We start from the raw sequence: 12675 nt of genomic DNA, 5'->3' as shown, positions 1-12675 counted from the left end.
AAGGGAGAGATCATATGACCACCAATGACAGCCCAAGCAGTGAAGGATGTCCCCCAGGAGGAGGAACCTTCGGGGAGAGACCAGCCCACAAGAAAATGCACTTTAAAAGCCCACGCAAAATATTAGAATAGGTCGGTTTACAAGGGTCTATTTCTTGACCTGCTTCATATCAGCTGTGAGGGAAAGACCACTGCAAATCCACCTCGGAGATCTCTGAATGGGGTAATATAACTTGACCTGCCTTTGTACTTATATGCAATATTCTCTATATAAAATAATGTTCTAAATATCAGAATTGCTTGTTGTATTGGTTTTTTCATATATCTGGAAATAATTGGACACACTGGAAAGGTATTAACATATGTCACACCTTCTGATTGGAGTGGGCTGTTTTTAATTAGGTTAAATGAGGTACAGACAAAACCTTTCCATCAAATGGCGACCCCGACGCGATGAAAATCCAGAGAAAAAAGTAAGCATTCTGATCAAGCATTTCAGGAAAACAGTGGTTTAACATCCCGGGAAAATATCAATAAAGGGTTTACGGATTACCTTTTTCATAAAAATATCTGCATTGGCTATTCTAAATTATTGTTACACTAACTGAATTCCAAAAATGCTGTAATTTATCAACCAAATTTAGGAACAGGTACAGAGCTGGTCAGACACGTGTTTTGATATTTTGGAAAGACCTGTGGGCGAGATTGTACGTCAAAAACATCTGCCCAAGGCCGCTAGCATATGTGAGGGGATAACAGTAATTTTCTCAAGACCATATAGCGTAGCGAGCGTATGTGAGGGGATAACAGTAATTTTCTCAAGACCATACAGCTGACCGAGTGCGTGTGAGGGATAACAGTACTTTTCCAAGATCATAGCAGAAAATATGTTATTTATACAGAACCGGCGTGTTCTGGGGAAATCCGCTTTGTACAGAGGGCATTAATGCTCAGGTTTTTGCATTTTATTGTAATATATCTCTGAAGGTTTTGCTATAATATGAATTGTGAAAAAATCAGCTATAGAAAAGATCATAAAAGATTATTTTTAATGGGGAAGAAATAACACAGAATTGTCTAATAATAGTAATATCCATATCCATATTTTGAGTTGAATTTTAGATTCTTCCAATTTATGTTGCTATGTAAATTAGACACAAAGGTGTATGCTATAAATTGGGTTAGTATTCCTTTGTATTATTGTGTTATACTGCTTTATGATCCATAACTTTGCTGTAAGTTTGAGAAGAAGAGAATGAATGTAAATTATCCTTAGATATAGGGGAACATTTTCTATATAATAGAAAGGGATAAATAGGTTGTATAATTAGTCACACTCCTTGATTTGTCAAGTGAGTGCTATTTGAAACAAAGTTTTCACTGTGCAGGGACGCCTGTCACAGTGAAACGGTAATATGTAAGAGTATAGTATATAAATAAAATCAACAGTAATTTGACGCTTATGAAAAAACTGTTTGTGGAAGAAAAATACACCATAGTTGATGCGCGCAGCTTCTAACCAAGGGTCCGGGTGCAGCCAAATGGCCGCGGGTGTAATTCTGCTGGTACTTTTGCTGTCTGAGTGGGCTCTGGCGTCCAAACAGGAGAAGCCTGTGAGTCTGTCTGGCGGAGTTGGGCTGCAGAGCGGAGAATTGTAGATAGCCTATGAGTTATTTTGCCGTCAAATTGGCGTAAGGTCCGCGCGACACTTCAAAATAATAGCGTATGCTTTTAACGTTAGATTTATTTAGATTAAAATAGATATTTTAAGAGAGTGGTGGATTCGATAGAGGGTAAAGATATGGAATGGGATTAATGGCCTATGGCCTATAGATTATGCAAATAGATATAATAGGCGTCACATAGATAATATGTCCTCCCAACTAGTAGGCATGATGTGTGCGTGAGACGGGGTAGATTATATAAGCATGCCCGGCTCGTTGTGCATTCAAAGAAATATAGCTCAGTTGGTAAAGCGCTCGGGTTTGAACCTGTGAAGTGTGCGGTTCCATAGTAGCCTAATGGAACAATGTCTGAATGTAGTAAACGATTGACTGTTAAATCAAAACAGACATCGACAACCTTTATTTAGTTTTTGTCTGTTTGTCAGTCTGTCTGTCTGTCTGTCTGTTTGGTTGTCTTTTATCTGTTGGTCGCTCGCAGTGCAAACTTCACATGTCGTTGGGCAGAGAATGTGTGTGTGTGTGTGTGTGTGTTTGTGTGTGTGGGCTGCTGTATGAGGAAGCGGAGTTTCCGGCAGTTTCCAGTGGAGGGAGAGGATTGCTGACGCTGCGAAACTCCGAGAAAAACGCCGCTGGCCGGTCCGGCTCGGGGGGGCTAAGCAGCTGTACAACAGGTAGACGTGGTTTTCTTTCAGGGCTGGTACAGTGACAGCGAGCTGAGCACCAGACGTGACTTGCATCGGGCGGTGGCGAGCCAGCAGCTACCGGAATGGCCAGGAGGGTGTTTCACGTTACCTTTGTCTGCTAAAATGAAGTTGATAATGTACAGTATTGATCCAAGGGGGAAACAAACCCTTTCAGAGGAACCTATAACACAAAACTGTCTCTTTTACTGCTTTGTCCAGGACATTGAGAGTAAAGGAAAAAAATGGTCTATGGGAGTGAATTGAGGTGTCGGGAGCTCCGTTCTGTTCAAGGTCTATATGATAAGTGAAGTGAGCATGCGCAAAGACTGGGCGTGTCTAAAAACACACCATGTCCAAGAATGTTGTCCCTTGAGAAGGTTAAAGAGGTCAGCCCTTTCCTAAGGGTGGGGCTGCACGAGTGGGGTAGGCTCCTTGAGCAAGGCATTACATCAGGGCAGCGGTGCTGTAAGTGGCTGATTATGTAGGCTATAAGTTCCATGTTTGAGTTGATTTGAGTGTGATAATTTGAGATAGATAGGATTTTATGATACTGCATGAGTGATGGTTGGATGCCGGGTGTGAAATTTGATAGAAACGGATGTCATTGTTGATAATGCTGATAGTATGGGGCGTGAACGTTCATTGATTCTATGGAGAATGAAAGCATTGATTATAATATTTAGATTGGCGAAATGGTGCTGTGTTTTGTCGGTGTGGCTGTGATATGTGAAATGATGTCTGTTCATGTTTGGAACATTCTTGATGACATCATTTGTGGTTGGTGTAGCCTACTGGAGTTTCAGTGTGGATCAATTGGCGGGGAGGATTCATTAATGATTACTCGTTTGAGGTGTCAATTGATCTGACCATATTGATAGTTGTTTGATTAATTTAGACCAAAAGGGGGTCCCCATGCATTGTGAGGTGCATGGGGAATGAATGCGTAAAATATAGAATGGACCCAGATGGAAGGTTAAATCTCAGCAAAAAACACACTGACTCAGATATAATAAATTATGAAAAATAAAATAGATTGGACTGGGAAAGTACAGAAGTGGGGAACACTGAACACTGCACATTATATAGTAATACGTACTGAATAGGAAGTTTGCAGTGACACATAAAAGAACAATAGTTATATGATGAGTTTGTTTAGTTGACAACTTTGCATAAATGAAGGGTTTGTTGATTAACTTGAAAATTCTCTCTGTCGTCTCTATAGAAGAACTAGCTCAGACCCAGGTAAGATACATCAACATTTTTCCGTTTGAGAAAAGCTACACATAGCGAAATTTACACTTAAGTACGCTGGAGATGTTTTCAAAAGTATCTATAAATAAGTCAATGGCCTCCTCTGAGGACGAGATTATACTTGAGTTTGCATTTAGAGTATTGTTGTTTTGCCTCAGTCTGGGGACTGACCCACCCCAATAAGCTAGCTCTTAAAGCAGTTGTTTTTTTTGGGAATTCATCCAACCCATTCAAGACATGTACACGAAATCTGTAAACTTGAAAGGCAGACTCAAGGAGCCATCTTGTTTATGAGGTGCATTGCAAACAAATTATAAAGTAAACAATTGAATATGTACTCACAGAGTATCTCAAACATTATCTGCCATACGGGCGTACTTGTTGTACTAATAAGAATACAAGAAATTATTTTGTTTAAAATACAGGCACATTGTGAAATCTGATGTTTACAGTTACAGGCGGTACATCACAGGAAGACCTTCACACCGGGACAATTCCAATATCGAAGATGTGGGTTTCATCTTTGCATAGTGGGAACTAAGCAAATAGTCTTATGCACTCATTTGGTTACAAATAGGTCAAGGGGGTATGGGTTTAGCATGGGTCAAGGGGGCAACCATTATTATGACAAATTTGGAAATGATTAGATGCACTAATGGTTAAGTTGTGTTTGTGCTGAGGTTTAATGTTGTCTAAGTGGGTTCCAGGAAAGATATGGGAACAGTTATGCTACTGAATGAACTGAATGTTGTCGTTAGGGGGGTTTCAAATGAGGGCTTATGTTAGATGCAGTACCAAGCCAGGTTGAAGAGCCAAGTTGAAGAATATGTTTAAAATAACTCAAATCACAGTGCTAATATAATATGCTATGTTTCAGGAAAATATGTATTTGGACCGTCCAATGCTGCCATGGGACGAGATCAATAAGTAGGTGGTTTCACACCTCTATTGGAGGTGTGAAAAGGGGGATTGATAGATTTCTCTCCTCAGATCTATGGTATTTTGATTAAACATTTCCTCCATAGGCCCAGTTTGGACTCAACAGGAGGCAGATACTTCAGCATGGCGGCCCTGCATGCTGATATGAAAATATGCAATTACAGAGATGATCTTGTCATTTGTTAATTCAAATATATCTTTGATTCCTGAAGTACACTTGTAGGTCATCGGGTGAGCTGCTGAGGAACCTTTAAACTTAAAGATAAACGTCTCTCCTTTTCTGACAGGAGACATGGTGGCTTTGGGGATTAACCAATAGAGGGTTCAGTGGAAATTGAACAATGCTCTGTGTGTGACAAGCTTTTATGATAAGCCTTGTTTAAGGAAGGTCTGGAGAACATTACACAGGGTCTCGGATGGCCGGGTGGATAAGCTGCACAAGGACGGTCATTTAGGATATGGTCGGGGCAGAGGTCACGGAGATCGGCTGACAAAAGGACATTCTTTTAATGTCTCTGCTCAGTCACTTAGTCACTGTGGGATAGGACTGGAAAACAACACAGAGTTTATGGCTTTCTTTAGGACAAATGGCTGCAGAGCATCAACAAGGGGGGGGGGCCACATTCCACAAAGCACCACAGGATGAGGGGTTTCTGTGAGAAGCATCACAGTGTTGTATGTACATTGATGCATATTGTGCATATATATCTTACTGATTGACTGACTGGTTTTGATATCTGATATGGAATAAAGTTTAGACTATACATTCGATGTGCTGACTTTTCCCCCCGAGGAGACAGGATCAGACGCAGCACAGAGCAGAGGAGAGGAACCATGATTTGAATCTCAGACGGCCCGGCTGGGAATGTTGGATGATTTGTAGAGTATAAATGGGTTGTCTTATGAGAATAGAGTGTGTTTAGATCAGTCTGATGTTGTATGTTGTGTGTTGGACAAATTCAATTTGTCCCATTTGATACACAAGGAGAGTGCTATAATATTTAGATAAATAATAGCCTATTGTTATTATTGCAACTATAGAATGGAAAATAAAGGTATAGTCAAATTAGTTGATAAGTGGTAATAGATAAGAGTTTTCTCATCCGGTTTAAACAGGGTGAGTTTTTCTCTGATTTGTTGAATTTAACTTAAGAAAGCTACCATCTTACTCTTTTTACACTCAATAGAGTGGTTTTAGACTAAGAGGTAGTGGTTTGGGCTGTATGATGTTTAAATCCAGTTCAGACTGGGATTAACCCATGATTAGCTGAATTTGATCTTATCCAGGATGTAGAATTAGTTTATATAGTCTAAAGTAATTATAAATAAAGTGCTTTAGGATTTCTAAATAGGTAAATAGCTAAATTAGCTGACCAAACCATAGGAGTTGAAAATAGGAATTTAAAGTAAATATATTGACAGTTGCTTTGGTAGATAGGAAATAAAATGGATGACCAGTATTCAAGTGAGGGTTAGTGCTGTGACCTCCAGTGGAAGCCAGGTCACATGATGCGGACCAAGAGGAGGAGGAGAAAACACGCCTGCATAGGAGTGACAGAAGGGAGAGATCATATGACCACCAATGACAGCCCAAGCAGTGAAGGATGTCCCCCAGGAGGAGGAACCTTCGGGGAGAGACCAGCCCACAAGAAAATGCACTTTAAAAGCCCACGCAAAATATTAGAATAGGTCGGTTTACAAGGGTCTATTTCTTGACCTGCTTCATATCAGCTGTGAGGGAAAGACCACTGCAAATCCACCTCGGAGATCTCTGAATGGGGTAATATAACTTGACCTGCCTTTGTACTTATATGCAATATTCTCTATATAAAATAATGTTCTAAATATCAGAATTGCTTGTTGTATTGGTTTTTTCATATATCTGGAAATAATTGGACACACTGGAAAGGTATTAACATATGTCACACCTTCTGATTGGAGTGGGCTGTTTTTAATTAGGTTAAATGAGGTACAGACAAAACCTTTCCATCACTCTTACTGACACCGGTGGGCGTTAGAGTACCTGCGCGTGCCGTCCACCGTACTCTCACGAACCCAGCTGCCAAAACAGTGACAGGCTGCCTGCTCCCACTGGATTTCTGACTATTACCGCCCGCTCCCGCAACGTGTGTGTCAGGAACTTAGATCCAGCTAGTCATTTACAACCAAACAGTGCTGGCAAGACTCCAGACTCGTGTGAACCTGAGAATGAAGACAGTGATGATTGGAAGGAGACTAGGGAAGCTCATTCAGGGTTAGACTCAGAGAAAAACAGTGAAGCACTTGTGAGAGATCTCAGACCAGGGGGAAACGCTTTAGTTGCTCAGACTGTGTTAAAACATGTAGTCAAAATGGACACTTGAAGATACACATGATAATCCACACAGGAGAGAAGCCATTTAGACGCCTACAAAACGTAACGTTACATTATAACAAACCACAATGCAAATGACTGCGACTGTCTTCTGTATGAACCAACGTGATAAGGGAAGGTCAAGGCCTACACTGCCACAGAAGCCTCTATAAGGACATCTGCATCACATCACTATGTCCGCTTCGACCCCTTCTGATTGACAGCCACAAAATACTAATCGTATGCACGCACAACCATGACAACACCCCCCCCCACCCCCCTTAGAACAAGAGGACAAAAAACTACTTGACCAGAACCATGTATATAGAAGAGTCGCAACATCTCCATTCACTCCAATGGACCAGTTTTTTACTCTCAAGAGTTCCAGGGAGTAAGGTTCTGGATTAAGCAACACTGTCGAGTTGCAGCAAAATGGACAGTTTGTGATGTACTTTGAAAGATTTTTTTTTAAAGAATCAAATTGTACATTATCAGCTTTATTTTAGCATTCAAAAGTAGCGGGAGCCTCCTTCCTGGCTGTTCATTGGCTAATGAGTAGACGCATTTTGGTCCTCCGGTGATGCCTCTCTCTGTAAATTGCTCTGTACTTGACATAAGACACATTTATAACCGAACAGCCATAATTCCTCTCCAGGGGTCGAGCAGCGAGGGAGGTTGGCGTGCTGGCACGGGCGCCGAGAGGTCCAGGAGCATTGAGGTCGAGTGGGAGAGGGAGGCGGCCGGAGGAAGGAGCATTGAGGAGGGGGCGGACCCACATGTGGAATTTGTGTGATATTCTGTGAGAGGCAGAGATGTTAGTGTACACACATGCACATCTCTTTTCCAGGTGCTGAGTCAAAAAAAGTTACTTCATGAGATTCAGGAAGACTCTCGACACTGTTTGACAGCTCCCAATATTTTTCTGATTTATTTTTACATTAAAAATTAAAAAGTTTCGAGCTCTCACAGGCTCTTCGTCAGGTCAGGTTTGCAATGATCAAACAGGTTCAGGTGTTCCTCATAACACTGCTTAAACATATACATTGTGACATCACAATGACAATGTCCAGTGAAATGGTCTCAACGGATGATGTCACTTACGCATAGACATTGTGACATCATCAATTACATCATCAGTGATGTCATACATCCTTCCCTGCTGAGGTTATAAATTGGACGACTTGCTGAAAGCCCTGCACGTCTTCTGGATTACGACCATAGCACTTCACTAACGGACACCGTGGTTCATATTGACAGAAACATTGTTGTGATGACGGACGTCAGGATGACTGACGTCAGGATGACTGACAACGAGCTGGAGAATGCACTGTTGGATTATGAGGACGATGAAGTGGAGGCAACGGGGTTGGGGAACGAGGGGGGTGGGGACGGTATGTCCATGAGGAAGGAAGGAGTGAAGGGCTCCTACGTGTCCATCCACTCCTCTGGATTCAGAGACTTCCTCTTGAAGACGGAGCTGCTCAGGGCCATTGTAGACTGTGGATTTGAGCATCCATCTGAGGTTCAGCATGAGTGCATCCCTCAGGCAATCCTTAGTACGGATGTGCTGTGTCAGGCCAAGTCCGGGATGGGCAAGACAGCAGTGTTTGTTCTGGCTACGCTGCAGCAGTTGCAGCCACTCACTGGACAGGTATCTGTCCTGGTGATGTGCCATACCAGAGAGCTGGCCTTTCAGATCAGCAAGGAGTATGAGAGATTTTCCAAGTACATGCCCACTGTGAAGGTAGCAGTGTTCTTTGGAGGCCTTACCATTAAGAAAGATGAGGATGTGCTGAAGAGGGAGTGTCCTCACGTGGTGGTGGGAACGCCGGGCCGGATCTTGGCGCTGACTCGCCAGAAGACACTCAACCTGTGTCATATTAAACATTTCATCCTGGATGAGTGTGACAAGATGCTTAAGCAGCTCAACATGCGCAGAGACGTCCAGGAGATTTTTCGTATGACTCCCCATGAGAAGCAGGTCATGATGTTCAGTGCCACCCTGAGTAAAGAGGTCCGTCCCATCTGCAGAAAGTTCATGCAAGATCCAAAGGAAATCTTTGTGGATGACGAGACCAAGCTGACACTCCACGGGCTGCACCAGTATTACGTCAAGCTGAGGGACAATGAGAAGAACAGGAAGCTTTTTTACCTGCTGGATGTGCTGGAGTTCAATCAGGTGGTAATCTTTGTGAAGTCTGTACAGCGTTGTGCAGCTCTGGCTCAGCTGCTGGTGGAGAACAATTTCCCTGCCATCGCCATCCATCGAGGGATGCCTCAGGAAGAACGTTTGTCTCGCTACCAGCAGTTCAAGAACTTCCAGAGTCGAATCCTGGTGGCCACCAAACTGTTTGGTCGAGGAATGGACATTGAGAAAGTCAACATTGTCTTTAACTATGACATGCCAGAAGACTCGGACACTTACCTACACAGGGTTGCAAGGGCAGGCAGGTTTGGCACCAAGGGCCTGGCCATCACCTTCGTGTCCGACGAAGGTGACGCCCGCACTCTCAACGACATCCAGGAACGCTTCGACGTGAACATCGGCGAGCTGCCCGACGAGATCGACATCTCCACCTACATCGAGCCAACACGATAGACAAGACAGATTATTCTGTGCATTTTGCAGGCACTTTGTTTTATATTTGCAATTGCCCACTAATGATAGATGCCTATCTCTATATAATTTATATTCTATTCTATTAAATGGTGTTATTTATAAACCCTACATATACGTTGATTTCTTGCGTTTCATACACAGCCTGTACAGACATGTGTGCATCTCATCAGTGATGTCACCCGACCAATTGTGATGTCATCAGTGAGTGATGTCAGCAGTGATGTTGTCATCACTTACATGCACTATAATTGGGCGTGCGAAGCGGGGAAAACTTATTGTATTAATCATCATTATATAATAGGGTAGCCGGCAGCGCAGCGACCCCCCATAAGCCCTCTCTGTACTAATTGTACTCTGTTGACCAATTGATCTGAAATTGGTTCAGCCAGTCATGAGTGATGTCATCAGTGATGATATCATCAGGAATGCAGGAAAGGACTCATTAAGCTGATTTTCAGCATGGCCACTAGGGGCCATGCTACGAAGAGTGTCTGCCTGTATGTATGTCCCCACAAAAGAAAGAAACCAAGAAAGAAAGAAAGAAACCCCAATGGGCATCAAGTAATTCTTTGTACGTCACAGTGTGACTGATCACACAAATCAAAATGTCGTATCCACCTTATTTCTAGCTGCCATGATGCCTTACGTGGGTGCTTCTTCCAGTGTAATCCTCCGTTACATTGCTGACAGCAACACCCCCCTCTTGCTGGTGACCAGCTTAACCAGCATGGTCATGCTGGTGAGGATGGTGGACCAGCATTACAAAAATAATTTTGCCACAATGCATCTTGCGAAAAGCGTTTTCCCCCTTTGTTTTAACCAAGCCCCAACCCCTCCCACTTTCCCCTGAAGTTGCGGAAGTGTTTGTTTAAGCTGTAATTCCTCAAATGGCACTTGAGACAAGACTCAGGAGTCCCGTTGTTCCTGTTAAAATGCCCAACTTTCTACCTGTAATTAAACATATTTACAGCCTGGCCCGAAACACGGTTTTGGTCTATAGGCTATAGCAAATTTCACCTTTTCATAACATCTGTGGGGGGGAAATATATTTTATAACTCGCCCGTTTACATTTGACAAGGGTTTAAAATTATGCATAATTAAGGCCGTGTCCGAGTGAGTGAGGGGCGCTGGTCTGCTGTGGCCACAGCAGCCTGTTGAGGCTGCCAGCCTGCCTATGATAAAGTTAGGCTAAGTGGCTGACCTGGCGGTCGCGTTTGTGATGTTGCGGTCTTTTTGTCAATATTGGACATATGCCTTCTTGCGATGCAGTTGGTTGTATTAACCGTACCTCAAAGAAAGGTGGTTTCCACTTTTTTCGGTGAGTGAATGAAGTTGTCGGTGGTCACTAACGTTCGTTTTACCATGGACTGTACAGAGCGTTTTACATAGCCATCTGTGCTAATAATGCTAGCATAACATTATCCTTTTCACACACACTGAATATACAGAAATGCTAGACTTGATCATGGACTTAATGTTAATCAAAAACGGCCGCACTCATAACGTTAAGGTGTGTTTGACCTAATATAAATATTAACGTTAATGCACTCACATTTTAGCATGGTTCCAGATGTAACCTACAGTATTTAGCTAGCATTTTAGTGTGGTTCCAGATGTAACCTATTTAGCTAGATAGATGTTTGGAGGCTATACCGTTAGTATTATATATTTGTATTATAGTATTACTATAACAGGGATTCTGCGATTAACGTTAACGTTTTTGAACTTCAGAAACTGACTGATTGAGACTGAGGCGTGACGTTAACGGCTTGATATCATATTCCAGAATGTAACCTAGCTGTACTGTAGCTAGACTAGACGTTAAGATCCACACTGCTAAGGAGTAAAATAAAATGTATCATATTCCAACGTGAATTCAGCTGAGGGGTTCCCTCCAGAACGAGACTGTTGCATTCAATATTTTTACATGTTGCTGTGCAGTAGTTAGTGCAGGCTAGTTAATTGTTGGAAGTAGGTTTTTGAATTCTAAAAGGTTCACAGCATATGATGTTGTGTTTCTGACTTGGATTGATTCATCAAAACTTTCAAAATCCTTACTACTGTACTGTCCATTAATAGTGACATCAGGTGACAAGGTGAAATGTCAATTTTTCTAGGAAATCTAGGTAAATTTCAGACTTTAACGTATAGTGTCTCGTCTTGTCCTGTCCAGACTGTCTTTGAATAAAAGTTGTACATTGTGTTATACTTGAAAACCATGTCTCTGCTCCCTTATTTGTGTTTACAATTACAAAAAATCTGTATGGTTTATCTGTTGACATTAAACCGTGGTATTTCCTTGGGTGATATTCCATATTTGTCATTAGCATACCTAGACGTGTTCACATCTGCATTTTCTACAAATTGAGCTAAATCTTTGAATAAAAGTCTTTGAATAAAAATTGTACATTGTGTTATACTTGAAAACCATGTCTCTGCTCCCTTATTTGTGTTTACAATTACAAAAATCTGTATGGTTTATCTGTTGGCATTAAACCGTGGTTTTCCTTGGGTGATATTCCATATTTGTTATTAGCATACCTAGACCTGTTCACATCTGCATTTTCTACAAATTGAGCTAAATTTGCAATGGTAAAGCCACATGTGAGATATCACAAGTACTTTTATTAAAACACCAACCAAAATAAAATGCAAAGAGAGGTTTCCTTCTCTGACTATTGGTGCTTTCACAAAATATTTACACAATGAGATTTTTGATAAATAATCATCAATAACGTGGATAAAGACTTCGATGATGATGATGACGTCGATGATGATATCTGCAGCTGCTGGACGTGGGAAAAGGAGGGGAGAACGAAGACCAGTCCACCTGAAGCTGATCCCCAAGACCTTGCAGCACGCCACAGTGCCACACTCACCCAAGATAAACACTGCTGTAGGAATAAAATAAAATGTATGCTTCAGGGAATGACATGAAAAAGTTACATAATGGGGTGGCTATACATTGATCAACGTTAATGTTGTTGTTTCACAGTAGCTAATATCTGGCCATAATTCTGCAATTCCCCACTATATGGCCAACCAGCTCAGTGGCCTTGTGGTTTAAGTGTCCGCCCTGAGTCTGGGAGGTTGTGAGTTCGATCCCCGGCCGAGTCATACCAAAGACTATAAAAATGGGACCCG

At 42.0% G+C, this 12675-nt stretch overlaps 1 pseudogene across 1 annotated transcript; it reads left to right on the top strand.

Annotated features, from left to right (window-relative positions):
- Positions 1 to 8210: 8210 nt before the first annotated feature.
- Positions 8211 to 9509, top strand: LOC310781364 (spliceosome RNA helicase DDX39B pseudogene; annotated as a pseudogene). The gene has a single exon. The product of its transcript is annotated as a spliceosome RNA helicase DDX39B pseudogene (transcript).
- The last annotated feature ends 3166 nt before the right edge of the window (positions 9510 to 12675 follow it).

Source organism: Poromitra crassiceps (genome assembly GCF_964638095.1).
Source record: "Poromitra crassiceps genome assembly, chromosome: 1".
Lineage (NCBI taxonomy): Eukaryota > Metazoa > Chordata > Actinopteri > Beryciformes > Melamphaidae > Poromitra > Poromitra crassiceps.
The sequence above is the reverse complement of the archived record's forward strand: the minus strand, read 5'-3'. Positions and strand labels throughout refer to the sequence as shown.